At 50.7% G+C, this 24,808-nt stretch overlaps 1 protein-coding gene and 37 non-coding genes across 38 annotated transcripts in view; 37 read left to right on the top strand and 1 right to left on the bottom strand.

The window, feature by feature from the left end:
- Positions 1–24,808, bottom strand: part of LOC144143466 (uncharacterized) — a 338,543-nt gene that overhangs the window by 196,366 nt on the left and 117,369 nt on the right. The window lies entirely within an intron of this gene.
- Trnal-caa (transfer RNA leucine (anticodon CAA)) lies at positions 381–495 on the top strand. The gene is made up of 2 exons: positions 381–418; positions 450–495. It is a non-coding gene; the product is annotated as a tRNA-Leu (tRNA).
- On the top strand, positions 663–777 carry Trnal-caa (transfer RNA leucine (anticodon CAA)). Its single transcript has 2 exons — positions 663–700; positions 732–777. It is a non-coding gene; the product is annotated as a tRNA-Leu (tRNA).
- Trnal-caa (transfer RNA leucine (anticodon CAA)) lies at positions 945–1,059 on the top strand. Its single transcript has 2 exons — positions 945–982; positions 1,014–1,059. It is a non-coding gene; the product is annotated as a tRNA-Leu (tRNA).
- Positions 1,227–1,341, top strand: Trnal-caa (transfer RNA leucine (anticodon CAA)). The gene is made up of 2 exons: positions 1,227–1,264; positions 1,296–1,341. It is a non-coding gene; the product is annotated as a tRNA-Leu (tRNA).
- Trnal-caa (transfer RNA leucine (anticodon CAA)) lies at positions 1,508–1,622 on the top strand. The gene is made up of 2 exons: positions 1,508–1,545; positions 1,577–1,622. It is a non-coding gene; the product is annotated as a tRNA-Leu (tRNA).
- Positions 1,790–1,904, top strand: Trnal-caa (transfer RNA leucine (anticodon CAA)). Its single transcript has 2 exons — positions 1,790–1,827; positions 1,859–1,904. It is a non-coding gene; the product is annotated as a tRNA-Leu (tRNA).
- Positions 2,072–2,186, top strand: Trnal-caa (transfer RNA leucine (anticodon CAA)). The gene is made up of 2 exons: positions 2,072–2,109; positions 2,141–2,186. It is a non-coding gene; the product is annotated as a tRNA-Leu (tRNA).
- Positions 2,353–2,467, top strand: Trnal-caa (transfer RNA leucine (anticodon CAA)). Its single transcript has 2 exons — positions 2,353–2,390; positions 2,422–2,467. It is a non-coding gene; the product is annotated as a tRNA-Leu (tRNA).
- Positions 2,915–3,029, top strand: Trnal-caa (transfer RNA leucine (anticodon CAA)). The gene is made up of 2 exons: positions 2,915–2,952; positions 2,984–3,029. It is a non-coding gene; the product is annotated as a tRNA-Leu (tRNA).
- On the top strand, positions 3,197–3,311 carry Trnal-caa (transfer RNA leucine (anticodon CAA)). The gene is made up of 2 exons: positions 3,197–3,234; positions 3,266–3,311. It is a non-coding gene; the product is annotated as a tRNA-Leu (tRNA).
- On the top strand, positions 3,479–3,593 carry Trnal-caa (transfer RNA leucine (anticodon CAA)). The gene is made up of 2 exons: positions 3,479–3,516; positions 3,548–3,593. It is a non-coding gene; the product is annotated as a tRNA-Leu (tRNA).
- Trnal-caa (transfer RNA leucine (anticodon CAA)) lies at positions 3,761–3,875 on the top strand. Its single transcript has 2 exons — positions 3,761–3,798; positions 3,830–3,875. It is a non-coding gene; the product is annotated as a tRNA-Leu (tRNA).
- Trnal-caa (transfer RNA leucine (anticodon CAA)) lies at positions 4,043–4,157 on the top strand. The gene is made up of 2 exons: positions 4,043–4,080; positions 4,112–4,157. It is a non-coding gene; the product is annotated as a tRNA-Leu (tRNA).
- On the top strand, positions 4,607–4,721 carry Trnal-caa (transfer RNA leucine (anticodon CAA)). Its single transcript has 2 exons — positions 4,607–4,644; positions 4,676–4,721. It is a non-coding gene; the product is annotated as a tRNA-Leu (tRNA).
- On the top strand, positions 4,889–5,003 carry Trnal-caa (transfer RNA leucine (anticodon CAA)). Its single transcript has 2 exons — positions 4,889–4,926; positions 4,958–5,003. It is a non-coding gene; the product is annotated as a tRNA-Leu (tRNA).
- Trnal-caa (transfer RNA leucine (anticodon CAA)) lies at positions 5,171–5,285 on the top strand. The gene is made up of 2 exons: positions 5,171–5,208; positions 5,240–5,285. It is a non-coding gene; the product is annotated as a tRNA-Leu (tRNA).
- On the top strand, positions 5,453–5,567 carry Trnal-caa (transfer RNA leucine (anticodon CAA)). The gene is made up of 2 exons: positions 5,453–5,490; positions 5,522–5,567. It is a non-coding gene; the product is annotated as a tRNA-Leu (tRNA).
- Positions 5,733–5,847, top strand: Trnal-caa (transfer RNA leucine (anticodon CAA)). The gene is made up of 2 exons: positions 5,733–5,770; positions 5,802–5,847. It is a non-coding gene; the product is annotated as a tRNA-Leu (tRNA).
- Positions 6,015–6,129, top strand: Trnal-caa (transfer RNA leucine (anticodon CAA)). Its single transcript has 2 exons — positions 6,015–6,052; positions 6,084–6,129. It is a non-coding gene; the product is annotated as a tRNA-Leu (tRNA).
- Positions 6,297–6,411, top strand: Trnal-caa (transfer RNA leucine (anticodon CAA)). Its single transcript has 2 exons — positions 6,297–6,334; positions 6,366–6,411. It is a non-coding gene; the product is annotated as a tRNA-Leu (tRNA).
- On the top strand, positions 6,579–6,693 carry Trnal-caa (transfer RNA leucine (anticodon CAA)). The gene is made up of 2 exons: positions 6,579–6,616; positions 6,648–6,693. It is a non-coding gene; the product is annotated as a tRNA-Leu (tRNA).
- Trnal-caa (transfer RNA leucine (anticodon CAA)) lies at positions 6,861–6,975 on the top strand. The gene is made up of 2 exons: positions 6,861–6,898; positions 6,930–6,975. It is a non-coding gene; the product is annotated as a tRNA-Leu (tRNA).
- Trnal-caa (transfer RNA leucine (anticodon CAA)) lies at positions 7,143–7,257 on the top strand. Its single transcript has 2 exons — positions 7,143–7,180; positions 7,212–7,257. It is a non-coding gene; the product is annotated as a tRNA-Leu (tRNA).
- On the top strand, positions 7,425–7,539 carry Trnal-caa (transfer RNA leucine (anticodon CAA)). The gene is made up of 2 exons: positions 7,425–7,462; positions 7,494–7,539. It is a non-coding gene; the product is annotated as a tRNA-Leu (tRNA).
- Trnal-caa (transfer RNA leucine (anticodon CAA)) lies at positions 7,989–8,103 on the top strand. The gene is made up of 2 exons: positions 7,989–8,026; positions 8,058–8,103. It is a non-coding gene; the product is annotated as a tRNA-Leu (tRNA).
- Trnal-caa (transfer RNA leucine (anticodon CAA)) lies at positions 8,271–8,385 on the top strand. Its single transcript has 2 exons — positions 8,271–8,308; positions 8,340–8,385. It is a non-coding gene; the product is annotated as a tRNA-Leu (tRNA).
- Positions 8,553–8,667, top strand: Trnal-caa (transfer RNA leucine (anticodon CAA)). Its single transcript has 2 exons — positions 8,553–8,590; positions 8,622–8,667. It is a non-coding gene; the product is annotated as a tRNA-Leu (tRNA).
- Positions 8,835–8,949, top strand: Trnal-caa (transfer RNA leucine (anticodon CAA)). The gene is made up of 2 exons: positions 8,835–8,872; positions 8,904–8,949. It is a non-coding gene; the product is annotated as a tRNA-Leu (tRNA).
- Positions 9,117–9,231, top strand: Trnal-caa (transfer RNA leucine (anticodon CAA)). Its single transcript has 2 exons — positions 9,117–9,154; positions 9,186–9,231. It is a non-coding gene; the product is annotated as a tRNA-Leu (tRNA).
- Positions 9,681–9,795, top strand: Trnal-caa (transfer RNA leucine (anticodon CAA)). The gene is made up of 2 exons: positions 9,681–9,718; positions 9,750–9,795. It is a non-coding gene; the product is annotated as a tRNA-Leu (tRNA).
- Trnal-caa (transfer RNA leucine (anticodon CAA)) lies at positions 9,963–10,077 on the top strand. Its single transcript has 2 exons — positions 9,963–10,000; positions 10,032–10,077. It is a non-coding gene; the product is annotated as a tRNA-Leu (tRNA).
- Positions 10,245–10,359, top strand: Trnal-caa (transfer RNA leucine (anticodon CAA)). Its single transcript has 2 exons — positions 10,245–10,282; positions 10,314–10,359. It is a non-coding gene; the product is annotated as a tRNA-Leu (tRNA).
- On the top strand, positions 10,527–10,641 carry Trnal-caa (transfer RNA leucine (anticodon CAA)). Its single transcript has 2 exons — positions 10,527–10,564; positions 10,596–10,641. It is a non-coding gene; the product is annotated as a tRNA-Leu (tRNA).
- Positions 10,809–10,923, top strand: Trnal-caa (transfer RNA leucine (anticodon CAA)). The gene is made up of 2 exons: positions 10,809–10,846; positions 10,878–10,923. It is a non-coding gene; the product is annotated as a tRNA-Leu (tRNA).
- Positions 11,091–11,205, top strand: Trnal-caa (transfer RNA leucine (anticodon CAA)). The gene is made up of 2 exons: positions 11,091–11,128; positions 11,160–11,205. It is a non-coding gene; the product is annotated as a tRNA-Leu (tRNA).
- Positions 19,544–19,658, top strand: Trnal-caa (transfer RNA leucine (anticodon CAA)). Its single transcript has 2 exons — positions 19,544–19,581; positions 19,613–19,658. It is a non-coding gene; the product is annotated as a tRNA-Leu (tRNA).
- Trnal-caa (transfer RNA leucine (anticodon CAA)) lies at positions 19,826–19,940 on the top strand. The gene is made up of 2 exons: positions 19,826–19,863; positions 19,895–19,940. It is a non-coding gene; the product is annotated as a tRNA-Leu (tRNA).

Below are 24,808 nucleotides of genomic sequence, written 5' to 3'. Positions count from 1 at the left end.
TGGGAGGAAACCGAGCCAATAAGCGTAGGTGAAGCGCGCTTAAAACCGTTAAGCATTTTGCATTGATTTTTGCGCCTATTACCCCCACTTAGACAACTTTCAGAATGGCCGAGTGGTCTCGGGCGCCAGACTCAAGGCTCTGCCTTTCCCTTCACAAGGTGCGGGATTTCTGGTCCACGAATGTGGGCGTGGGTTCGAATCCCACTTCTGACACTACTTTTTCATTTTTACGTCGGAGCTGTTAACTTATAACCCCATATGCTCCCCCACGATGCGTTCCCATGGGAGGAAACTGAGCCAATAAGCGTAGGTGAAGCGCGCTTAAAACCGTTAAGCATTTTGCATTGATTTTTGCGCCTATTACCCCCACTTAGACAACTGTCAGAATGGCCGAGAGGTCTAAGGCGCCAGACTCAAGGCTCTGCCTTTCCCTTCACAAGGTGCGGGATTTCTGGTCCACGAATGTGGGCGTGGGTTCGAATCCCACTTCTGACACTACTTTTTCATTTTTACGTCGGAGCTGTTAACTTATAACCCCATATGCTCCCCCACGATGCGTTCCCATGGGAGGAAACTGAGCTAATAAGCGTAGGTGAAGCGCGCTTAAAACCGTTAAGCATTTTGCATTGATTTTTGCGCCTATTACCCCCACTTAGACAACTGTCAGAATGGCCGAGAGGTCTAAGGCGCCAGACTCAAGGCTCTGCCTTTCCCTTCACAAGGTGCGGGATTTCTGGTCCACGAATGTGGGCGTGGGTTCGAATCCCACTTCTGACACTACTTTTTCATTTTTACGTCGGAGCTGTTAACTTATAACCCCATATGCTCCCCCACGATGCGTTCCCATGGGAGGAAACTGAGTCAATAAGCGTAGGTGAAGCGCGCTTAAAACCGTTAAGCATGTTGCATTGATTTTTGCGCCTATTACCCCCACTTAGACAACTGTCAGAATGGCCGAGAGGTCTAAGGCGCCAGACTCAAGGCTCTGCCTTTCCCTTCACAAGGTGCGGGATTTCTGGTCCACGAATGTGGGCGTGGGCTCGAATCCCACTTCTGACACTACTTTTTCATTTTTACGTCGGAGCTGTTAACTTATAACCCCATATGCTCCCCCACGATGCGTTCCCATGGGAGGAAACCGAGCCAATAAGCGTAGGTGAAGCGCGCTTAAAACCGTTAAGCATTTTGCATTGATTTTTGCGCCTATTACCCCCACTTAGACAACTGTCAGAATGGCCGAGAGGTCTGAGGCGCCAGACTCAAGGCTCTGCCTTTCCCTTCACAAGGTGCGGGATTTCTGGTCCACGAATGTGGGCGTGGGTTCGAATCCCACTTCTGACACTACTTTTTCATTTTTACGTCGGAGCTGTTAACTTATAACCCCGTATGCTCCCCCACGATGCGTTCCCATGGGAGGAAACCGAGCCAATAAGCGTAGGTGAAGCGCGCTTAAAACCGCTAAGCATTTTGCATTGATTTTTTGCCTATTACCCGCGCTTACACAACTGTCAGAATGGCCGAGAGGTCTAAGGCGCCAGACTCAAGGCTCTGCCTTTCCCTTCACAAGGTGCGGGATTTCTGGTCCACGAATGTGGGCGTGGGTTCGAATCCCACTTCTGACACTACTTTTTCATTTTAACGTCGGAGCTGTTAACTTATAACCCCATATGCTCCCCCACGATGCGTTCCCATGGGAGGAAACCGACCCAATAAGCGTAGGTGAAGCGCGCTTAAAACCGTTAAGCATTTTGCATTGATTTTTGCGCCTATTACCCCCGCTTAGACAACTGTCAGAATGGCCGAGCGGTCTAAGGCGCCAGACTCAAGGCTCTGCCTTTCCCTTCACAAGGTGCGGGATTTCTGGTCCACGAATGTGGGCGTGGGTTCGAATCCCACTTCTGACACTACTTTTTCATTTTTACGTCGGAGCTGTTAACTTATAACCCCGTATGCTCCCCCACGATGCGTTCCCATGGGAGGAAACCGAGCCAATAAGCGTAGGTGAAGCGCGCTTAAAACTGTTAAGCATTTTGCATTGATTTTTGCGCCTATTACCCCCACTTAGACAACTGTCAGAATGGCCGAGAGGTCTAAGGCGCCAGACTCAAGGCTCTGCCTTTCCCTTCACAAGGTGCGGGATTTCTGGTCCACGAATGTGGGCGTGGGTTCGAATCCCACTTCTGACACTACTTTTTCATTTTTACGTCGGAGCTGTTAACTTATAACCCCATATGCTCCCCCACGATGCGTTCCCATGGGAGGAAACCGAGCCAATAAACGTAGGTGAAGCGCGCTTAAAACCGCTAAGCATTTTGCATTGATTTTTTGCCTATTACCCGCGCTTACACAACTGTCAGAATGGCCGAGAGGTCTAAGGCGCCAGACTCAAGGCTCTGCCTTTCCCTTCACAAGGTGCGGGATTTCTGGTCCACGAATGTGGGCGTGGGTTCGAATCCCACTTCTGACACTACTTTTTCATTTTTACGTCGGAGCTGTTAACTTATAACCCCATATGCTCCCCCACGATGCGTTCCCATGGGAGGAAACCGAGCCAATAAGCGTAGGTGAGGCGCGCTTAAAACCGTTAAGCATTTTGCATTGATTTTTGCGCCTATTACCACCGCTTAGACAAGTCAGAATGGCCGAGTGGTCTTAGGCGCCAGACTCAAGGCTCTGCCTTTCCCTTCACAACGTGCGGGATTTCAGGTCCACGAATGTGGGCGTGGGTTCGAATCTCACTTCTGACACTACTTTTTCATTTTTACGTCGGGGCTGTTAACTTATAACCCCATATGCTCCCCCACGATGCGTTCCCATGGGAGGAAACCGAGCCAATAAGCGTAGGTGAAGCGCGCTTAAAACCGTTAAGCATTTTGCATTGATTTTTGCGCCTATTACCCCCGCTTAGACAACTGTCAGAATGGCCGAGTGGTCTTAGGCGCCAGACTCAAGGCTCTGCCTTTCCCTTCACAACGTGCGGGATTTCAGGTCCACGAATGTGGGCGTGGGTTCGAATCCCACTTCTGACACTACTTTTTCATTTTTACGTCGGGGCTGTTAACTTATAACCCCATATGCTCCCCCACGATGCGTTCCCATGGGAGGAAACCGAGCCAATAAGCGTAGGTGAAGCGCGCTTAAAACCGTTAAGCATTTTGCATTGATTTTTGCGCCTATTACCCCCGCTTAGACAACTGTCAGAATGGCCGAGTGGTCTAAGGCGCCAGACTCAAGGCTCTGCCTTTCCCTTCACAACGTGCGGGATTTCTGGTCCACGAATGTGGGCGTGGGTTCGAATCCCACTTCTGACACTACTTTTTCATTTTTACGTCGGAGCTGTTAACTTATAACCCCATATGCTCCCCCACGATGCGTTGCCATGGGAGGAAACCGAGCCAATAAGCGTAGGTGAAGCGCGCTTAAAACCGTTAAGCATTTTGCATTGATTTTTGCGCCTATTACCCCCGCTTAGACAACTGTCAGAATGGCTGAGTGGTCTAAGGCGCCGGACTCAAGGCTCTGCCTTTCCCTTCACAACGTGCGGGATTTCTGGTCCACGAATGTGGGCGTGGGTTCGAATCCCACTTCTGACACAACTTTTTCATTTTTACGTCGGAGCTGTTAACTTATAACCCCGTATGCTCCCCCACGATGCGTTCCCATGGGAGGAAACCGAGCCAATAAGCGTAGGTGAAGCGCGCTTAAAACCGTTAAGCATTTTGCATTGATTTTTGCGCCTATTACCCCCGCTTAGACAACTGTCAGAATGGCCGAGTGGTCTAAGGCGCCGGACTCAAGGCTCTGCCTTTCCCTTCACAACGTGCGGGATTTCTGGTCCACGAATGTGGGCGTGGGTTCGAATCCCACTTCTGACACAACTTTTTCATTTTTACGTCGGAGCTGTTAACTTATAACCCCGTATGCTCCCCCACGATGCGTTCCCATGGGAGGAAACCGAGCCAAAGAGCGTAGGTGAAGCGCGCTTAAAACCGTTAAGCATTTTGCATTGATTTTTGCGCCTATTACCCCCGCTTAGACAACTGTCAGAATGGCTGAGTGGTCTAAGGCGCCGGACTCAAGGCTCTGCCTTTCCCTTCACAACGTGCGGGATTTCTGGTCCACGAATGTGGGCGTGGGTTCGAATCCCACTTCTGACACAACTTTTTCATTTTTACGTCGGAGCTGTTAACTTATAACCCCGTATGCTCCCCCACGATGCGTTCCCATGGGAGGAAACCGAGCCAATAAGCGTAGGTGAAGCGCGCTTAAAACCGTTAGGCATTTTGCATTGATTTTTGCGACTAATACCCCCGCTTAGACAACTGTCAGAATGGCCGCGTGGTCTAAGGCGCCAGACTCAAGGCTCTGCCTTTCCCTTCACAACGTGCGGGATTTCTGGTCCACGAATGTGGGCGTGGGTTCGAATCCCACATCTGACACAACTTTTTCATTTTTACGTCGGAGCTGTTAACTTATAACCCCGTATGCTCCCCCACGATGCGTTCCCATGGGAGGAAACCGAGCCAATAAGGGTAGGTGAAGCGCGCTTAAAACCGTTAAGCATTTTGCATTGATTTTTGCGCCTATTACCCCCGCTTAGACAACTGTCAGAATGGCCGCGTGGTCTAAGGCGCCAGACTCAAGGCTCTGCCTTTCCCTTCACAACGTGCGGGATTTCTGGTCCACGAATGTGGGCGTGGGTTCGAATCCCACTTCTGACACAACTTTTTCATTTTTACGTCGGAGCTGTTAACTTATAACCCCGTATGCTCCCCCACGATGCGTTCCCATGGGAGGAAACCGAGCCAATTAGCGTAGGTGAAGCGCGCTTAAAACCGTTAAGCATTTTGCATTGATTTTTGCGCCTATTACCCCCGCTTAGACAACTGTCAGAATGGCCGCGTGGTCTAAGGCGCCAGACTCAAGGCTCTGCCTTTCCCTTCACAACGTGCGGGATTTCTGGTCCACGAATGTGGGCGTGGGTTCGAATCCCACTTCTGACACAACTTTTTCATTTTTACGTCGGAGCTGTTAACTTATAACCCCGTATGCTCCCCCACGATGCGTTCCCATGGGAGGAAACCGAGCCAATAAGCGTAGGTGAAGCGCGCTTAAAACCGTTAAGCATTTTGCATTGATTTTTGCGCCTATTACCCCCGCTTAGACAACTGTCAGAATGGCTGAGTGGTCTAAGGCGCCGGACTCAAGGCTCTGCCTTTCCCTTCACAACGTGCGGGATTTCTGGTCCACGAATGTGGGCGTGGGTTCGAATCCCACTTCTGACACAACTTTTTCATTTTTACGTCGGAGCTGTTAACTTATAACCCCGTATGCTCCCCCACGATGCGTTCCCATGGGAGGAAACCGAGCCAATAAGCGTAGGTGAAGCGCGCTTGAAACCGTTAAGCATTTTGCATTGATTTTTGCGCCTATTACCCCCGCTTAGACAACTGTCAGAATGGCCGAGTGGTCTAAGGCGCCGGACTCAAGGCTCTGCCTTTCCCTTCACAACGTGCGGGATTTCTGGTCCACGAATGTGGGCGTGGGTTCGAATCCCACTTCTGACACTACTTTTTCATTTTTACGTCGGAGCTGTTAACTTATAACCCCATATGCTCCCCCACGATGCGTTCCCATGGGAGGAAACCGAGCCAATAAGCGTAGGTGAGGCGCGCTTAAAACCGTTAAGCATTTTGCATTGATTTTTGCGCCTATTACCACCGCTTAGACAAGTCAGAATGGCCGAGTGGTCTTAGGCGCCAGACTCAAGGCTCTGCCTTTCCCTTCACAACGTGCGGGATTTCAGGTCCACGAATGTGGGCGTGGGTTCGAATCCCACTTCTGACACTACTTTTTCACTTTTACGTCGGGGCTGTTAACTTATAACCCCATATGCTCCCCCACGATGCGTTCCCATGGGAGGAAACCGAGCCAATAAGCGTAGGTGAAGCGCGCTTAAAACCGTTAAGCATTTTGCATTGATTTTTGCGCCTATTACCCCCGCTTAGACAACTGTCAGAATGGCCGAGTGGTCTTAGGCGCCAGACTCAAGGCTCTGCCTTTCCCTTCACAACGTGCGGGATTTCAGGTCCACGAATGTGGGCGTGGGTTCGAATCCCACTTCTGACACTACTTTTTCATTTTTACGTCGGGGCTGTTAACTTATAACCCCATATGCTCCCCCACGATGCGTTCCCATGGGAGGAAACCGAGCCAATAAGCGTAGGTGAAGCGCGCTTAAAACCGTTAAGCATTTTGCATTGATTTTTGCGCCTATTACCCCCGCTTAGACAACTGTCAGAATGGCCGAGTGGTCTAAGGCGCCAGACTCAAGGCTCTGCCTTTCCCTTCACAACGTGCGGGATTTCTGGTCCACGAATGTGGGCGTGGGTTCGAATCCCACTTCTGACACTACTTTTTCATTTTTACGTCGGAGCTGTTAACTTATAACCCCATATGCTCCCCCACGATGCGTTGCCATGGGAGGAAACCGAGCCAATAAGCGTAGGTGAAGCGCGCTTAAAACCGTTAAGCATTTTGCATTGATTTTTGCGCCTATTACCCCTGCTTAGACAACTGTCAGAATGGCTGAGTGGTCTAAGGCGCCGGACTCAAGGCTCTGCCTTTCCCTTCACAACGTGCGGGATTTCTGGTCCACGAATGTGGGCGTGGGTTCGAATCCCACTTCTGACACAACTTTTTCATTTTTACGTCGGAGCTGTTAACTTATAACCCCGTATGCTCCCCCACGATGCGTTCCCATGGGAGGAAACCGAGCCAATAAGCGTAGGTGAAGCGCGCTTAAAACCGTTAAGCATTTTGCATTGATTTTTGCGCCTATTACCCCCGCTTAGACAACTGTCAGAATGGCCGAGTGGTCTAAGGCGCCGGACTCAAGGCTCTGCCTTTCCCTTCACAACGTGCGGGATTTCTGGTCCACGAATGTGGGCGTGGGTTCGAATCCCACTTCTGACACAACTTTTTCATTTTTACGTCGGAGCTGTTAACTTATAACCCCGTATGCTCCCCCACGATGCGTTCCCATGGGAGGAAACCGAGCCAAAGAGCGTAGGTGAAGCGCGCTTAAAACCGTTAAGCATTTTGCATTGATTTTTGCGCCTATTACCCCCGCTTAGACAACTGTCAGAATGGCTGAGTGGTCTAAGGCGCCGGACTCAAGGCTCTGCCTTTCCCTTCACAACGTGCGGGATTTCTGGTCCACGAATGTGGGCGTGGGTTCGAATCCCACTTCTGACACAACTTTTTCATTTTTACGTCGGAGCTGTTAACTTATAACCCCGTATGCTCCCCCACGATGCGTTCCCATGGGAGGAAACCGAGCCAATAAGCGTAGGTGAAGCGCGCTTAAAACCGTTAAGCATTTTGCATTGATTTTTGCGCCTATTACCCCCGCTTAGACAACTGTCAGAATGGCCGAGTGGTCTAAGGCGCCGGACTCAAGGCTCTGCCTTTCCCTTCACAACGTGCGGGATTTCTGGTCCACGAATGTGGGCGTGGGTTCGAATCCCACTTCTGACACAACTTTTTCATTTTTACGTCGGAGCTGTTAACTTATAACCCCGTATGCTCCCCCACGATGCGTTCCCATGGGAGGAAACCGAGCCAATAAGCGTAGGTGAAGCGCGCTTAAAACCGTTAGGCATTTTGCATTGATTTTTGCGACTAATACCCCCGCTTAGACAACTGTCAGAATGGCCGCGTGGTCTAAGGCGCCAGACTCAAGGCTCTGCCTTTCCCTTCACAACGTGCGGGATTTCTGGTCCACGAATGTGGGCGTGGGTTCGAATCCCACATCTGACACAACTTTTTCATTTTTACGTCGGAGCTGTTAACTTATAACCCCGTATGCTCCCCCACGATGCGTTCCCATGGGAGGAAACCGAGCCAATAAGGGTAGGTGAAGCGCGCTTAAAACCGTTAAGCATTTTGCATTGATTTTTGCGCCTATTACCCCCGCTTAGACAACTGTCAGAATGGCCGCGTGGTCTAAGGCGCCAGACTCAAGGCTCTGCCTTTCCCTTCACAACGTGCGGGATTTCTGGTCCACGAATGTGGGCGTGGGTTCGAATCCCACTTCTGACACAACTTTTTCATTTTTACGTCGGAGCTGTTAACTTATAACCCCGTATGCTCCCCCACGATGCGTTCCCATGGGAGGAAACCGAGCCAATTAGCGTAGGTGAAGCGCGCTTAAAACCGTTAAGCATTTTGCATTGATTTTTGCGCCTATTACCCCCGCTTAGACAACTGTCAGAATGGCCGCGTGGTCTAAGGCGCCAGACTCAAGGCTCTGCCTTTCCCTTCACAACGTGCGGGATTTCTGGTCCACGAATGTGGGCGTGGGTTCGAATCCCACTTCTGACACAACTTTTTCATTTTTACGTCGGAGCTGTTAACTTATAACCCCGTATGCTCCCCCACGATGCGTTCCCATGGGAGGAAACCGAGCCAATAAGCGTAGGTGAAGCGCGCTTAAAACCGTTAAGCATTTTGCATTGATTTTTGCGCCTATTACCCCCGCTTAGACAACTGTCAGAATGGCTGAGTGGTCTAAGGCGCCGGACTCAAGGCTCTGCCTTTCCCTTCACAACGTGCGGGATTTCTGGTCCACGAATGTGGGCGTGGGTTCGAATCCCACTTCTGACACAACTTTTTCATTTTTACGTCGGAGCTGTTAACTTATAACCCCGTATGCTCCCCCACGATGCGTTCCCATGGGAGGAAACCGAGCCAATAAGCGTAGGTGAAGCGCGCTTGAAACCGTTAAGCATTTTGCATTGATTTTTGCGCCTATTACCCCCGCTTAGACAACTGTCAGAATGGCCGAGTGGTCTAAGGCGCCGGACTCAAGGCTCTGCCTTTCCCTTCACAACGTGCGGGATTTCTGGTCCACGAATGTGGGCGTGGGTTCGAATCCCACTTCTGACACAACTTTTTCATTTTTACGTCGGAGCTGTTAACTTATAACCCCGTATGCTCCCCCACGATGCGTTCCCATGGGAGGAAACCGAGCCAATAAGCGTAGGTGAAGCGCGCTTAAAACCGTTAGGCATTTTGCATTGATTTTTGCGACTAATACCCCCGCTTAGACAACTGTCAGAATGGCCGCGTGGTCTAAGGCGCCAGACTCAAGGCTCTGCCTTTCCCTTCACAACGTGCGGGATTTCTGGTCCACGAATGTGGGCGTGGGTTCGAATCCCACTTCTGACACAACTTTTTCATTTTTACGTCGGAGCTGTTAACTTATAACCCCGTATGCTCCCCCACGATGCGTTCCCATGGGAGGAAACCGAGCCAATAAGCGTAGGTGAAGCGCGCTTAAAACCGTTAAGCATTTTGCATTGATTTTTGCGCCTATTACCCCCGCTTAGACAACTGTCAGAATGGCCGCGTGGTCTAAGGCGCCAGACTCAAGGCTCTGCCTTTCCCTTCACAACGTGCGGGATTTCTGGTCCACGAATGTGGGCGTGGGTTCGAATCCCAATTCTGACACAACTTTTCCATTTTTACGTCGGAGCTGTTAACTTATAACCCCGTATGCTCCCCCACGATGCGTTCCCATGGGAGGAAACCGAGCCAATAAGCGTAGGTGAAGCGCGCTTAAAACCGTTAAGCATTTTGCATTGATTTTTGCGCCTATTACCCCCGCTTAGACAACAGTCAGAATGGCCGCGTGGTCTAAGGCGCCAGACTCAAGGCTCTGCCTTTCCCTTCACAACGTGCGGGATTTCTGGTCCACGAATGTGGGCGTGGGTTCGAATCCCACTTCTGACACAACTTTTTCATTTTTACGTCGGAGCTGTTAACTTATAACCCCGTATGCTCCCCCACGATGCGTTCCCATGGGAGGAAACCGAGCCAATAAGCGTAGGTGAAGTGCGCTTAAAACCGTTAAGCATTTTGCATTGATTTTTGCGACTAATACCCCCGCTTAGACAACTGTCAGAATGGCCGCGTGGTCTAAGGCGCCAGACTCAAGGCTCTGCCTTTCCCTTCACAACGTGCGGGATTTCTGGTCCACGAATGTGGGCGTGGGTTCGAATCCCACTTCTGACACAACTTTTTCATTTTTACGTCGGAGCTGTTAACTTGTAACCCCGTATGCTCCCCCACGATGCGTTCCCATGGGAGGAAACCGAGCCAATAAGCGTAGGTGAAGCGCGCTTAAAACCGTTAAGCATTTTGCATTGATTTTTGCGCCTATTACCCCCGCTTAGACAACTGTCAGAATGGCCGCGTGGTCTAAGGCGCCAGACTCAAGGCTCTGCCTTTCCCTTCACAACGTGCGGGATTTCTGGTCCACGAATGTGGGCGTGGGTTCGAATCCCACTTCTGACACAACTTTTTCATTTTTACGTTGGAGCTGTTAACTTATAACCCCGTATGCTCCCCCACGATGCGTTCCCATGGGAGGAAACCGAGCCAATAAGCGTAGGTGAAGCGCGCTTAAAACCGTTAAGCATTTTGCATTGATTTTTGCGCCTATTACCCCCGCTTAGACAACTGTCAGAATGGCCGCGTGGTCTAAGGCGCCAGACTCAAGGCTCTGCCTTTCCCTTCACAACGTGCGGGATTTCTGGTCCACGAATGTGGGCGTGGGTTCGAATCCCACTTCTGACACAACTTTTTCATTTTTACGTCGGAGCTGTTAACTTATAACCCCGTATGCTCCCCCACGATGCGTTCCCATGGGAGGAAACCGAGCCAATAAGCGTAGGTGAAGCGCGCTTAAAACCGTTAAAGATTTTGCATTGATTTTTGCGCCTATTACCCCCGCTTAGACAACTGTCAGAATGGCCGCGTGGTCTAAGGCGCCAGACTCAAGGCTCTGCCTTTCCCTTCACAACGTGCGGGATTTCTGGTCCACGAATGTGGGCGTGGGTTCGAATCCCACTTCTGACACAACTTTTTCATTTTTACGTCGGAGCTGTTAACTTATAACCCCGTATGCTCCCCCACGATGCGTTCCCATGGGAGGAAACCGAGCCAATAAGCGTAGGTGAAGCGCGCTTAAAACCGTTAAGCATTTTGCATTGATTTTTGCGACTAATACCCCCGCTTAGACAACTGTCAGAATGGCCGAGTGGTCTAAGGCGCCAGACTCAAGGCTCTGCCTTTCCCTTCACAACGTGCGGGATTTCTGGTCCACGAATGTGGGCGTGGGTTCGAATCCCACTTCTGTCACAACTTTTTCATTTTTACGTCGGAGCTATTAACTTATAACCCCATATGCTCCCCCACAATGCGTTCCCATGGGAGGAAACCGAGCCAATAAGCGTAGGTGAAGCGCGCTTAAAACCGTTAAGCATTTTGCATTGATTTTTGCGACTAATACCCCCGCTTAGACAACTGTCAGAATGGCCGAGTGACATTCTACTTCCGGCCACCGTAGCGTGCGAACGCAGAATCATGAGCTCCGGCGGAGCGGCGATAGCGGCCCAGCCTGGCCGCGGCAACAGGATGGGAACGAAAGAAGATAACGAGTACCAAGTTATTTTGCCTCAACTGCCGACAGGACGGGTTGTGTTTAATACGGTGTTTCTTCACGGCGACGTGAAAGCCAGGCCGTTCCGTGTCGAGGATTTCCGGGACATGCTCGCCCGTGTTGGTGCGCTCTCCGACGTGATCGCGTTGGGGGCGTACCAAATTAACCACGTGTGGGCCGTGACCTTCAAGAACGCGGAGGCTACGAATAAAATGCTCGCGGCCGGTGAGCAGGAAGTGAAGGGACGCCCTTGTCTTGTCATCGACCCGCAAGACCAGCAGGTGAGGCTCAAGCTTCACTGGCTGCTGCACGGTGTTGACGACGAGGACATCCGAACGGCGCTCGCCCCGTTTGGAAAGGTCACCGAGATAACGAAAGAACGATGGCGAGTCCAGGGAGTCCTTAACAAGGGGTCTACGACGCGAGCGGTAACGCTGAAGCTGAAAGCCGGTGTGACGGTGGAGGATTTGCCGCACCAGATTCGGGTCGGAGGGGAGTTGGCCCTCTTGGTAGCGCCAGGCAGACCTATGCAGTGTTTGCGCTGTAAGGGGACTGGTCACGTACGCCGTGAGTGCAAGGTGCCCCGCTGCTCCCGGTGTCGCCGTTTCGGCCATGCGGATGCGCAATGTGTCCGCACGTACGCCAATGTTACGGCACCCGCGAGCGGTGAAGACTTCGCAGAGCACTCGATGGACGTTGCCGAGGCGGAAGCAGCGGCACAAGGCACAGGGAACCTACAGACTGCGGAGGCGTCCCCAGGAGTTCCACCTCCTCCCGACGGCAACGAACCGAAGACCCTAGAGGAACCCCCCGCGGTTGATACTGCGGTCCAAGTGGAAGGCGAAAATAACCGCCAGCCCAGCCACGTCGATCCCGAACCAAGCGGTGAGAAGTCGATGGATGTTGGCGAGCCGGCAAGCACCGGGAGCACCACCAAGCGCGGCCTGGACAAGTCGGACGAAGGAGAGGAAAAAGGGACTACGGCCAGCAGCGAGGAGCCCCCGCTTAAAACTAACCCGGGATGGCGGCCTTCCTTCAAGCCACGACCTAACGTCGAGAACGGGCGGGCACGCCCACCAAAGCCGTCAACACAGCAGCCTCCCCCCGCGTCCAAGGCGCCGGATGGAAGCGTCTAGCAAGGCGCTGACGCGAAAAGGTAAGCACCATGCCCGCGGTCTCTTACATTCAACAAAACGATAATGGAAGGCTCCCTGAAAGTTGCAACCTTAAACGTCCGTGGTATGGCTGCTAGACGAAAGCAAAGCCAGGTTTACCGCCTCTTGTTAGAACAGGACGTCGTCGTGCTCGCAGTTCAAGAGACGAAGGTTGAAGGGCAGGTGGAGACCGAGGGCATGGTGCGCCGTTTCACGTCGCGTTACTACGCTTGTGTAAGCCACGCGGTAGGAACGTCTGCGGGTTGTGTCTTGTTTGTAAGGAAGCTACCTGGCCTGGAAATCCAGGCGGTGGCTTCATGTCAATCAGGGCGGCTCGTGGTGTGCGACTGTCTTTTCAATTCTACCGAGTTTAGAATTATATGTGTGTATGCGCCGAATGCGCTAGATGCTAGAGTGGGATTTTTTGAAGGTCTCAAGCAGCACACTAACACCGAAAGGCTGCTTATGGTTATGGGAGACTTCAACTGTGTCCTGTCGTCGAACGATAAAACAAGTAAGAGCGCCTACAGAGATGCTAGCACCAGTGTGTTGTGCGATATCGTAAGTGAATTCGACTTGGTGGATGTCGGGGAATGCCTGGAGGGTACGAGGGATGTGCGGTTCACTCATTTTCAGGGGTGCAGCCACGCACGACTGGACAGGGTTTATATTTCACTGGATTTAGTCCATAAGTGTCACAGCTATACGGTACAGCCTATTTCGTTTTCAGACCACTGTATGGTTAAATGTAGAATTGGGAAGCAGCAACAGAAAGCTCATTTTTCCTGGGAGCTGTGGAAATCGAACGAGAAACTGTTACAAGACGAATTGTTCATGTGCTTTGTTACTGAAAAAATTACGGAAATAGCTGAAGGGGATAACAGTCGAATCGGGGAAAGGTGGGAATTAGGCAAACAAGACATCAAAATAAAAGCTATCGAAAGATCTAGCAGTATTAAATACGAAGAAAAAATGAAAGAAAACGGGCTGCGTGCAAACCTTCAAAAGTTGATAGCACTGGAGAGCAAAAACCCAGGCATGTTTAAAGAAGACATAAGGCAGATAAAGCACAAACTTGAGGTAATTGATCAGGATCGCTATCGCGGAGCGCTTGTGCGCGCGAGAGCGGAACATTGGGCTGCCGGTGAGATGCCCACAAAACGGGCGTTAGGAATCGAAAAGACGCAAGCCCGTCGGAATCAGATTAACGAGATAGAAAGGAACGGTCAAGTAACTTCAGGAAAAAATGAAGTGGAGGGCGCATTCTTTGAATATTATCAAGCACTGTTCGCTTTCAGGGAGGTAGACGTAGAAAAATTCAAGCGCGATTTTATCGACGTGTTGCCTCGTTTGGAAGATGACGAAAAAGAATGGCTAGAACAACCCATTTCGGCAGACGAAGTCAAATGAGCCATCGACAACTTGAATCCGGGCAAGTCACCGGGTCCCGACGGACTGGTGGCGGCTTTCTATAAACAGTTTAAACATTTGTTTTCTCCTGTTCTTGCCGGCTTGTACAATGAAGCTTACGAAATTAAAACGCTTCCGCCGTCGTATTCTACTTCGCATACAGTAGTAATACCTAAAACAGACGATACGGGAAAACTTAGGAATGTTAAGGCATACAGGCCAATCTGTCTAACAAATGTGGACTATAAAATTTTCATGAAGGTTCTTGGTAAAAGGCTACAGACAGTAATCCAGCGAATTGTTGGACCGCATCAGACATGCGGTATCAGGGGCCGCAACGTCTTTACAAACATACATAAGGCTAGGTGCATTCTTGAATGCTGCGATACAATGCACACGGGTGTGGCGATTCTCCAGCTCGATTTGGAGAAAGCCTTCGACTGTGTTTCTCACGAGATTTTGTTCTGTATTTTAGAGTATATTAATGTTGGTTCGGTTATAAGAGAGGGAGTGGCTCTGGCTTACAGGAATTGCACTACACGATTGATAGTTAACAAGAACTTGGGAGCGGTCATCGACGTGCAACGATCTGTTCGCCAGGGATGCCCCCTCAGCCCCTTATTGTTTTGTGTGTACATTGAGGCGCTGCGCTTGAGTATCATCGGGAATGGTACAATTCGAGGTTTCAAACTGCAAGAGTCCGAGGTTAAACTGCTCGCCTATGCGGATGATATTGCTGTCGTGTGTTCGAATAAAGAAAGCCTGGTGTCCGCTGTGGAAACAGTGAAGCGGTTTGGTGAGGTCACAGGCAGTGTCGTGAACTGGGGAAAGTGCCTGGGGTTTTGGCACGGTGAATGGATGTCCACTCCTGCTTTTTATGCTAATGTTAACTGGGTCACCACCCCGGTAAAGTACTTGGGAGCCCCCTTAGAATATTATCGCGACAGTGAGCCTTATTGGCGCGGACAGGTGCAGGCACTGAGGGAGAGGGAGGAAAAACTGAAAGCAACTGGTTTGTCAGTGTTTGGGAAATCCACAACTTGTAATCTCTTTTTTGTTGCAAAGATTTGGTTTGTTATGCAAGTACTGCATTGTTCACGCTTGAATGTCCAGAAGCTACATCGCGTATTTGCTGTTTTTGTTTGGGGGTCCAATTGGGAAACGAGTAGTAGAACAAACCTGTTTAGAAGAATCAGAGATGGGGGTTTAGGGCTTACGCACCTGTTTGTACGACAACTCATAAACCGATTTTTGTTTTTGCGCGATATACAAGACCCTTTTTTGCGCACTGTAATTCAAGTTCGACTAATGCGTGCTGTACCCGAATTTGTGGTTTCCTCACGCAGCATGCCTGGGGGTATTTATGGATATTTTAGAGAGATTGTTTTGTGGTACCAATTTTTGCTAGCCCGGTTTTCGATGCAATATTTGGCCAATGTAACGCGGAAAAAATTGTATAAGGATGTGTGCGATGTAGTATTCCCTGTTCCACTGTATAGAGCAATATACTGTGCTGGGCCAGGGCAGGATGTGTTGAAACGAGTGAAGCGAATGGAAGTATCACCCGGAGCAAAGTCCTTAAAATTACACACTGGTACGCTTTCAGTGGCGACTTGGATGAAGGATAGGGGAATCTCTATGCCATGGGGAACCGACTGTTCCATTTGCAAACAGCCGGAAACGGTGGAACATGTCTTCCTCCACTGTTGGGCAGCAGCATTTCTGTGGGATGTCCTCCAAAGGACACTTCGAAAGGACTTTCCTCTGAGCCCACATGGCATACGATTCTTGAGCATAGGCAGTGAAGACGGGGTTCCATTTGACCTTATCATGTTGCTTGGCCTGCACAGTATTTGGCGTTCGCGAATGGCCTGGCTCAATCGTGATGTAGACGCGCGACCGACGCGACAGATGTTTAGAGAAAACGTCTCTCTGTTCGTGGAATGTCAAAAAAGCAAAGAACACAGTACCTGAGTGGCTGTCAAGGGTTGAACCTCTTACGGCGCTTTAGGAATTTTAAAAGACAACGCCGGCCTATGATGGCATGGCAGCCTCATTGTTAGTTTTACCTCTGTACCTGAAGTGTTTTGTTGTACTGTCGAAGACCGGCAATAAAGGAAAAAAAAAAGAATGGCCGAGTGGTCTAAGGCGCCAGACTGAAGGCTCTGCCTTTCCCTTCACAAGGTGCGGGATTTCTGGTCCACCAATGTGGGCGTGGGGTCGAATCCCACTTCTGACACTACTTTTTCATTTTTACGTCGGAGCTGTTAACTTATAACCCCATATGCTCCCCCACGATGCGTTCCCATGGGAGGAAACCGAGCCAATAAGCGTAGGTGAAGCGCGCTTAAAACCGTTAAGCATTTTGCATTGATTTTTGCGCCTATTACCCCCGCTTAGACAACTGTCAGAATGGCCGAGTGGGAGATTCCACTTCCGGCCACCGCGGTGTGCGGACGTGTTTTTCATGAGCTCTTCGAGAGCGGATTTTGCGGCCCACCAGGGTCGCGGAAACAGGACCATGGAAAGTATTTCTCAGGAATACCAAGTTCTTCTGCCGACTCTGCCAACAGGTCGTACTGTTTCGAATACTTTATTTTTTCGCGCTGATATGAAATCAAGGCCATACCGGGTGGAAGATTTTCGTGACATGCTGATAAGATTGGGAGCGCTCGCCGACGTTGCCGCGTTGGGGGCGTTTCAAATGAATCATGTTTGGGCTGTCACGTTCAAGAATGCCGAAGCAATGAAGAAAACGCTAGCTGCGAAGGAGGTGACGGTGAAGGAAAGGCGGTGTATTATCGTCGACCCCAGCAACCAAGACATTCGGCTCAAGCTGCACTGGGTTTTGCATGACGTGACCGACGACGATGTGCGGGTGGCTCTTGCGCCTTACGGAAAAGTGACCGAAGTAGCGAGGGAGCGGTGGCGAGTTCGCGGCTGTTCCGAGCAAGCGTCAACGACGCGGTCCGTGTCGCTCAAACTGAAGGCCGGTCTTAAAGTGGAGGACCTGCCTCATCAGCTACGTGTCGCGGGGGACAATGCGCTGGTCGCTGTCCCGGGTAGGCCCCCCATGTGCCTACGCTGTCACGGCACAGGTCACGTCCGCAGGGAATGTCGAGTGCCCCGCTGTGAAACGTGTAGACACTTCGGTCATGACGCCGACGCTTGCGTCAAGACTTACGCAAGTGTCACTGGTCCAGCGGTCGTCGACGAAGCGTCGGAACACCTCATGGATGAAGCCGATGCGGAAGAAGCAGCCAGGGCACGAGAGGAGGAACCCGGTGCAGCGGCAATAGACGTCAAGGACGACGCCAAGGGTGAAAAGGGCAGCGACAAGGGGGAGGACGAGGCAAAGGGGGACGGCGGCCGAACCACCACCCCCGAGCTTCAACTACCCGGACTAGGAGCCAAAGAGCAGCCAGAAGGCAAGCAGTGCGGTGAACCACAAATTGGGGAAGTGCTGTCCGCTACTGCAACCCAGCGAGCCGGCCCCACCAGCGACGGAAGCCAACCTCCTGTAAGCGACGACTTGCAAGGAACACCACCACAGGACGAGGCAGACGCTGAAATGGCCGACGTCAATGGCGCGAGTGGCAAACGGGTCCGGGACGACGACGACGATGACGACGACGAAGGCTCCGGGAACACTAGTGCGTGTGAACTGTCTACGGAAACTGGTGTTCGGCGTCGACCGAAACTGAAGGTGAGACCGAACATTCCAACGGAGAGACATAAGAGTGCATCGAAGCCCCCCAAGAAATGAGGGCGGGCACGTGTCGAAAGCAGACTTGTAATGGCAGACTCAAAGCCCTCAACGATCTTGCAAAGCGCCCTCGAGGTATGCCATCACGAGGTTTTTTGGGTTTGGGTGTGTGTGTGTGTATGCTTGCGTGTGTGTGTGTATGCGTGGGTGGGTGGGTGTTCTGTCATCGGTATGGCAAGGGTGCCCCTTGAGTCCGTTGCTTTTTGCGATTTATCTCGAACCCTTTTGTTTGAAAATACGGGAAAATAGTTCTGTACACGGGATCAGGCTCCAGTCAAGTGAAGTGAAAGTACTGTCGTACGCGGATGACATTGCCGTGTTTTGCGTGGACACAGATAGCGTGAAGGAGACTGTAAAAGAAGCCTCCTTGTTTTGTGAAGTGACTGGGAGCAAAATTAATTGGAAAAAATGTTCAGGTTTCTGGCACGGGGATTGGGAAACCACGCCGTCCACATTTGCAAACGTCCAGTGGAGTGTGTGTCCAGTTAAGTATTTAGGCGTGCCACTTGAGTGCTACAGAGACCCAGATGAGTACTGGAAGGAGCAAATTGAGGCTACAAGAGAGAAAACGCTCAAGTGGGGTGGACGGGACTTGTCTATGTTTGCACGCTCGACCGTATGTAACGTGTTTCTTGTTGCGAAGGTAATGTATGTTCTACAAGCCCTGTGTATGTCAAGAACTATAGTTCAGAAGTTACACCGAGTGTTCGCGGTGTTTTTGTGGCGGTCAACTTGGGAAAGAACGAGTTGCACGAACCTTTTTCGTTCAGCGAAGGTAGGGGGTTTGGGCCTTGTACATCTGTTTCTGCGACAAGTGGTCGCACGGTCATGTTCTTTCGTGATGAAAGCGATCCTTTTTTGCGCCATGTGATTCAGACAAGGCTATCGCACACTTTCCCTGTGTTTGTTGTGTCCACTAGTCAAGCAAGACCAGTGTCTGTGAGAGGGTTTTTGAGGGAAGTTGTGCGTGCCGTCAAACTCCTCAAAGTGCGATTTTCGACAGAATACCTGAGTGTTGTCACGCGGAAACATCTGTACAAAGATCTTGTTGATGTATGCTTGCCCGTGCCAATATACCGGTCGCTGTACCCAACTGGAAAGGGCAAAGATGTTCTTCAAAGATTAAGAAAATGCCAGTTAGAGCACACTGCAAAACGTTCTTTTTCCAGTTGCATAGTGGCACTCTTCCTGTGAATCCTTGGTTGGAAGAAAAGGGGTTATTTGTCTACGGGTCCGTAAACACTCGTTTGTGCAAAAAAATAGAAACAGTTGAACACATCTTCTGGATTGCTGGGACGCAGTATTTCATTGGGACAGTCTGCAGAGGACTTTGAAAAAGAACCTGCCACTTTCTCCTTACGGCATTAGGTACCTTCCAACGGAAAATGAAGGGGGAGTGCCCTATGACATGATCATGCTCCTTTCTCTACATAGTTTGTGGAGAGTTCGTATGGCGGTCAGGCATGCTGATGCCAATGCTAGACCCGTCAGGGAATACTTTATTGAATGTATAACCTACATCAGGGAAGTTTACCGAGCGCAAGTAGACCCACCTGAGTGGATCACAACATTAGATAGCCTGGCATCATTGAAAAAATTTTAGTTCTTCACGCAGCATAACAGAGGCTGCTGTTTCACATTCATCCACCAAGCGTTGTGTCTGTCGATTGTATCATGTCACAAGCAGGCAATAAAGAAAAAAAAAAAGTCAGAATGGCCGAGTGGTCTAAGGCGCCAGACTCAAGGCTCTGCCTTTCCCTTCACAAGGTGCGGGATTTCTGGTCCACGAATGTGGGCGTGGGTTCGAATCCCACTTCTGACACTACTTTTTCATTTTTACTTCGGAGCTATTAACTTATAGCCCCGTATGCTCCCCCACAATGCGTTCCCATGGGAGGAAACCGAGCCAATAAACGTAGGTGAAGCGCGCTTAAAACCGTTAAGCATTTTGCATTGATCTTTCCGCCTATTACCCCCGCTTAGACAACTGTCAGAATGGCCGAGTGGTCTAAGGCGCCAGACTCAAGGCTCTGCCTTTCCCTTCACAAGGTGCGGGATTTCTGGTCCACGAATGTGGGCGTGGGTTCGAATCCCACTTCTGACACTACTTTTTTCATTTTTACGTCGGAGCTATTAACTTATAACCCCATATGCTCCCCCACAATGCGTTCCCATGGGAGGAAACCGAGCCAATAAGCGTAGGTGAAGCGCGCTTAAAACCGTTAAGCATTTTGCATTGATTTTTGTGACTAATGCCCCCGCTTTGACAACTGTCAGAATGGCCGAGTGACATTCTACTTCCGGCCACCGTAGCGTGCGGACGCAGAATCATGAGCTCCGGCGGAGCGGCGATAGCGGCCCAGCCTGGCCGCGGCAACAGGATGGAAACGAAAGAAGATAACGAGTACCAAGTTATTTTGCCTCAACTGCCGACAGGACGGGTTGTGTGTAATACGGTGTTTCTTCACGGCGACGTGAAAGCCAGGCCGTTCCGTGTCGAGGATTTCCGGGACATGCTCGCCCGTGTTGGTGCGCTCTCCGACGTGATCGCGTTGGGGGCGTACCAAATTAACCACGTGTGGGCCGTGACCTTCAAGAACGCGGAGGCTACGAATAAAATGCTTGCGGCCGGTGAGCAGGAAGTGAAGGGACGCCGTTGTCTTGTCATCGACCCGCAAGACCAGCAGGTGAGGCTCAAACTTCACTGGCTGCTGCACGGTGTTGACGACGAGGACATCCGAACGGCGCTCGCCCCGTTTGGAAAGGTTACCGAGATAACGAAAGAACGATGGCGAGTCCAGGGAGTCCTTAACAAGGGGTCTACGACGCGAGCGGTAACGCTGAAGCTGAAAGCCGGTGTGACGGTGGAGGATTTGCCGCACCAGATTCGGGTCGGAGGGGAGTTGGCCCTCTTGGTAGCGCCAGGCAGACCTATGCAGTGTTTGCGCTGTAAGGGGACTGGTCACGTACGCCGTGAGTGCAAGGTGCCCCGCTGCTCCCGGTGTCGCCGTTTCGGCCATGCGGATGCGCAATGTGTCCGCACGTACGCCAATGTTACGGCACCCGCGAGCGGTGAAGACTTCGCAGAGCACTCGATGGACGTTGCCGAGGCGGAAGCAGCGGCACAAGGCACAGGGAACCTACAGACTGCGGAGGCGTCCCCAGGAGTTCCACCTCCTCCCGACGGCAACGAACCGAAGACCCTAGAGGAACCCCCCGCGGTTGATACTGCGGTCCAAGTGGAAGGCGAAAATAACCGCCAGCCCAGCCACGTCGATCCCGAACCAAGCGGTGAGAAGTCGATGGATGTTGGCGAGCCGGCAAGCACCGGGAGCACCACCAAGCGCGGCCTGGACAAGTCGGACGAAGGAGAGGAAAAAGGGACTACGGCCAGCAGCGAGGAGCCCCCGCTTAAAACTAACCCGGGATGGCGGCCTTCCTTCAAGCCACGACCTAACGTCGAGAACGGACGGGCACGCCCACCAAAGCCGTCAACACAGCAGCCTCCCCCCGCGTCCAAGGCGCCGGATGGAAGCGTCTAGCAAGGCGCTGACGCGAAAAGGTAAGCACCATGCCCGCGGTCTCTTACATTCAACAAAACGATAATGGAAGGCTCCCTGAAAGTTGCAATCTTAAACGTCCGTGGTATGGCTGCTAGACGAAAGCAAAGCCAGGTTTACCGCCTCTTGTTAGAACAGGACGTCGACGTGCTCGCAGTTCAAGAGACGAAGGTTGAAGGGCAGGTGGAGACCGAGGGCATGGTGCGCCGTTTCACGTCGCGTTACTACGCTTGTGTAAGCCACGCGGTAGGAACGTCTGCGGGTTGTGTCTTGTTTGTAAGGAAGCTACCTGGCCTGGAAATCCAGGCGGTGGCTTCATGTCAATCAGGGCGGCTCGTGGTGTGCGACTGTCTTTTCAATTCTACCGAGTTTAGAATTATATATGTGTATGCGCCGAATGCGCTAGACGCTAGAGTGGGATTTTTTCAAGGTCTCAAGCAGCACACTAACACCGAAAGGCTGCTTATGGTTATGGGAGACTTCAACTGTGTCCTGTCGTCCCACGATAAAACAAGTAAGAGCGCCTACAGAGATGCTAGCACCAGTGTGTTGTGCGATATCGTAAGTGAATTCGACTTGGTGGATGTCGGGGAATGCCTGGAGGGTACGAGGGATGTGCGGTTCACTCATTTTCAGGGGTGCAGCCACGCACGACTGGACAGGGTTTATATTTCACTGGATTTAGTCCATAAGTGTCACAGCTATACGGTACAGCCTATTTCGTTTTCAGACCACTGTATGGTTAAATGTAGAATTGGGAAGCAGCAACAGAAAGCTCATTTTTCCTGGGAGCTGTGGAAATCGAACGAGAAACTGTTACAAGACGAATTGTTCATGTGCTTTGTTACTGAAAAAATTACGGAAATAGCTGAAGGGGATAACAGTCGAATCGGGGAAAGGTGGGAATTAGGCAAACAAGACATCAAAATAAAAGCTATCGAAAGATCTAGCAGTATTAAATACGAAGAAAAAATGAAAGAAAACGGGCTGCGTGCAAACCTTCAAAAGTTGATAGCACTGGAGAGCAAAAACCCAGGCATGTTTAAAGAAGACATAAGGCAGATAAAGCACAAACTTGAGGTAATTGATCAGGATCGCTATCGCGGAGCGCTTGTGCGCGCGAGAGCGGAACATTGGGCTGCCGGTGAGATGCCCACAAAACGGGCGTTAGGAATCGAAAAGACGCAAGCCCGTCGGAATCAGATTAACGAGATAGAAAGGAACGGTCAAGTAACTTCAGGAAAAAATGAAGTGGAGGGCGCATTCTTTGAATATTATCAAGCACTGTTCGCTTTCAGGGAGGTAGACGTAGAAAAATTCAAGCGCGATTTTATCGACGTGTTGCCTCGTTTGGAAGATGACGAAAAAGAATGGCTAGAACAACCCATTTCGGCAGACGAAGTCAAATGAGCCATCGACAACTTGAATCCGGGCAAGTCACCGGGTCCCGACGGACTGGTGGCGGCTTTCTATAAACAGTTTAAACATTTGTTTTCTCCTGTTCTTGCCGGCTTGTACAATGAAGCTTACGAAATTAAAACGCTTCCGCCGTCGTATTCTACTTCGCATACAGTAGTAATACCGAAAACAGACGATACGGGAAAACTTAGGAATGTTAAGGCATACAGGCCAATCTGTCTAACAAATGTGGACTATAAAATTTTCATGAAGGTTCTTGGTAAAAGGCTACAGACAGTAATCCAGCGAATTGTTGGACCGCATCAGACATGCGGTATCAGGGGCCGCAACGTCTTTACAAACATACATAAGGCTAGGTGCATTCTTGAATGCTGCGATACAATGCACACGGGTGTGGCGATTCTCCAGCTCGATTTGGAGAAAGCCTTTGACTGTGTTTCTCACGAGATTTTGTTCTGTATTTTAGAGTATATTAATGTTGGTTCGGTTATAAGAGAGGGAGTGGCTCTGGCTTACAGGAATTGCACTACACGATTGATAGTTAACAAGAACTTGGGAGCAGTCATCGACGTGCAACGATCTGTTCGCCAGGGATGCCCCCTCAGCCCCTTATTGTTTTGTGTGTACATTGAGGCGCTGTGCTTGAGTATCATCGGGAATGGTACAATTCGAGGTTTCAAACTGCAAGAGTCCGAGGTTAAACTGCTCGCCTATGCGGACGATATTGCTGTCGTGTGTTCGAATAAAGAAAGCCTGGTGTCCGCTGTGGAAACAGTGAAGCGGTTTGGTGAGGTCACAGGCAGTGTCGTGAACTGGGGAAAGTGCCTGGGGTTTTGGCACGGTGAATGGATGTCCACTCCTGCTTTTTATGCTAATGTTAACTGGGTCACCACCCCGGTAAAGTACTTGGGAGCCCCCTTAGAATATTATCGCGACAGTGAGCCTTATTGGCGCGGACAGGTGCAGGCACTGAGGGAGAGGGAGGAAAAACTGAAAGCAACTGGTTTGTCAGTGTTTGGGAAAGCCACAACTTGTAATCTCTTTTTTGTTGCAAAGATTTGGTTTGTTATGCAAGTACTGCATTGTTCACGCTTGAATGTCCAGAAGCTACATCGCGTATTTGCTGTTTTTGTTTGGGGGTCCAATTGGGAAACGAGTAGTAGAACAAACCTGTTTAGAAGAATCAGAGATGGGGGTTTAGGGCTTACGCACCTGTTTGTACGACAACTCGTAAACCTATTTTCGTTTTTGTGCGATATACAAGACCCTTTTCTGCGCACTGTAATTCAAGTTCGACTAATGCGTGCTGTACCCGAATTTGTGGTTTCCTCACGCAGCATGCCTGGGTGTATTTATGGATATTTTAGAGAGATTGTTTTGTCATACCAATTTTTGCTAGCCCAGTTTGCGATGCAATATTTGGCCAATGTAACGCGGAAAAAATTGTATAAGGATGTGTGCGATGTAGTATTCCCTGTTCCACTGTATAGAGCAATATACTGTGCTGGGCCAGGGCAGGATGTGTTGAAACGAGTGAAGCGAATGGAAGTGTCACCCGGAGCAAAGTCCTTCTTCTTTAAATTACACACTGGTACGCTTTCAGTGGCGACTTGGATGAAGGATAGGGGAATCTCTTTGCCATGGGGAACCGACTGTTCCATTTGCAAACAGCCGGAAACGGTAACATGTCTTCCTCCACTGTTGGGCAGCAGTATTTCTGTGGGATGTCCTCCAAAGGACACTTCGAAAGGACTTTCCTCTGAGCCCACATGGCATACGATTCTTGAGCATAGGCAGTGAAGACGGGGTTCCATTTGACCTTATCATGTTGCTTGGCCTGCACAGTATTTGGCGTTCGCGAATGGCCTGGCTCAATCGTGATGTAGACGCGCGACCGACGCGACAGATGTTTAGAGAAAGCGTCTCTCTGTTCGTGGAATGTCAAAAAGCAAAGAATACAGTACCTGAGTGGCTGTCAAGGGTTGAACCTCTT

Source organism: Haemaphysalis longicornis, unplaced genomic scaffold (genome assembly GCF_048455015.1).
Source record: "Haemaphysalis longicornis isolate Haplotype H1 unplaced genomic scaffold, Haemaphysalis longicornis Haplotype H1 scaffold_6, whole genome shotgun sequence".
NCBI classification, from domain to species: Eukaryota; Metazoa; Arthropoda; class Arachnida; order Ixodida; family Ixodidae; genus Haemaphysalis; species Haemaphysalis longicornis.
This window is presented reverse-complemented; position numbering and strand designations above follow the sequence as displayed.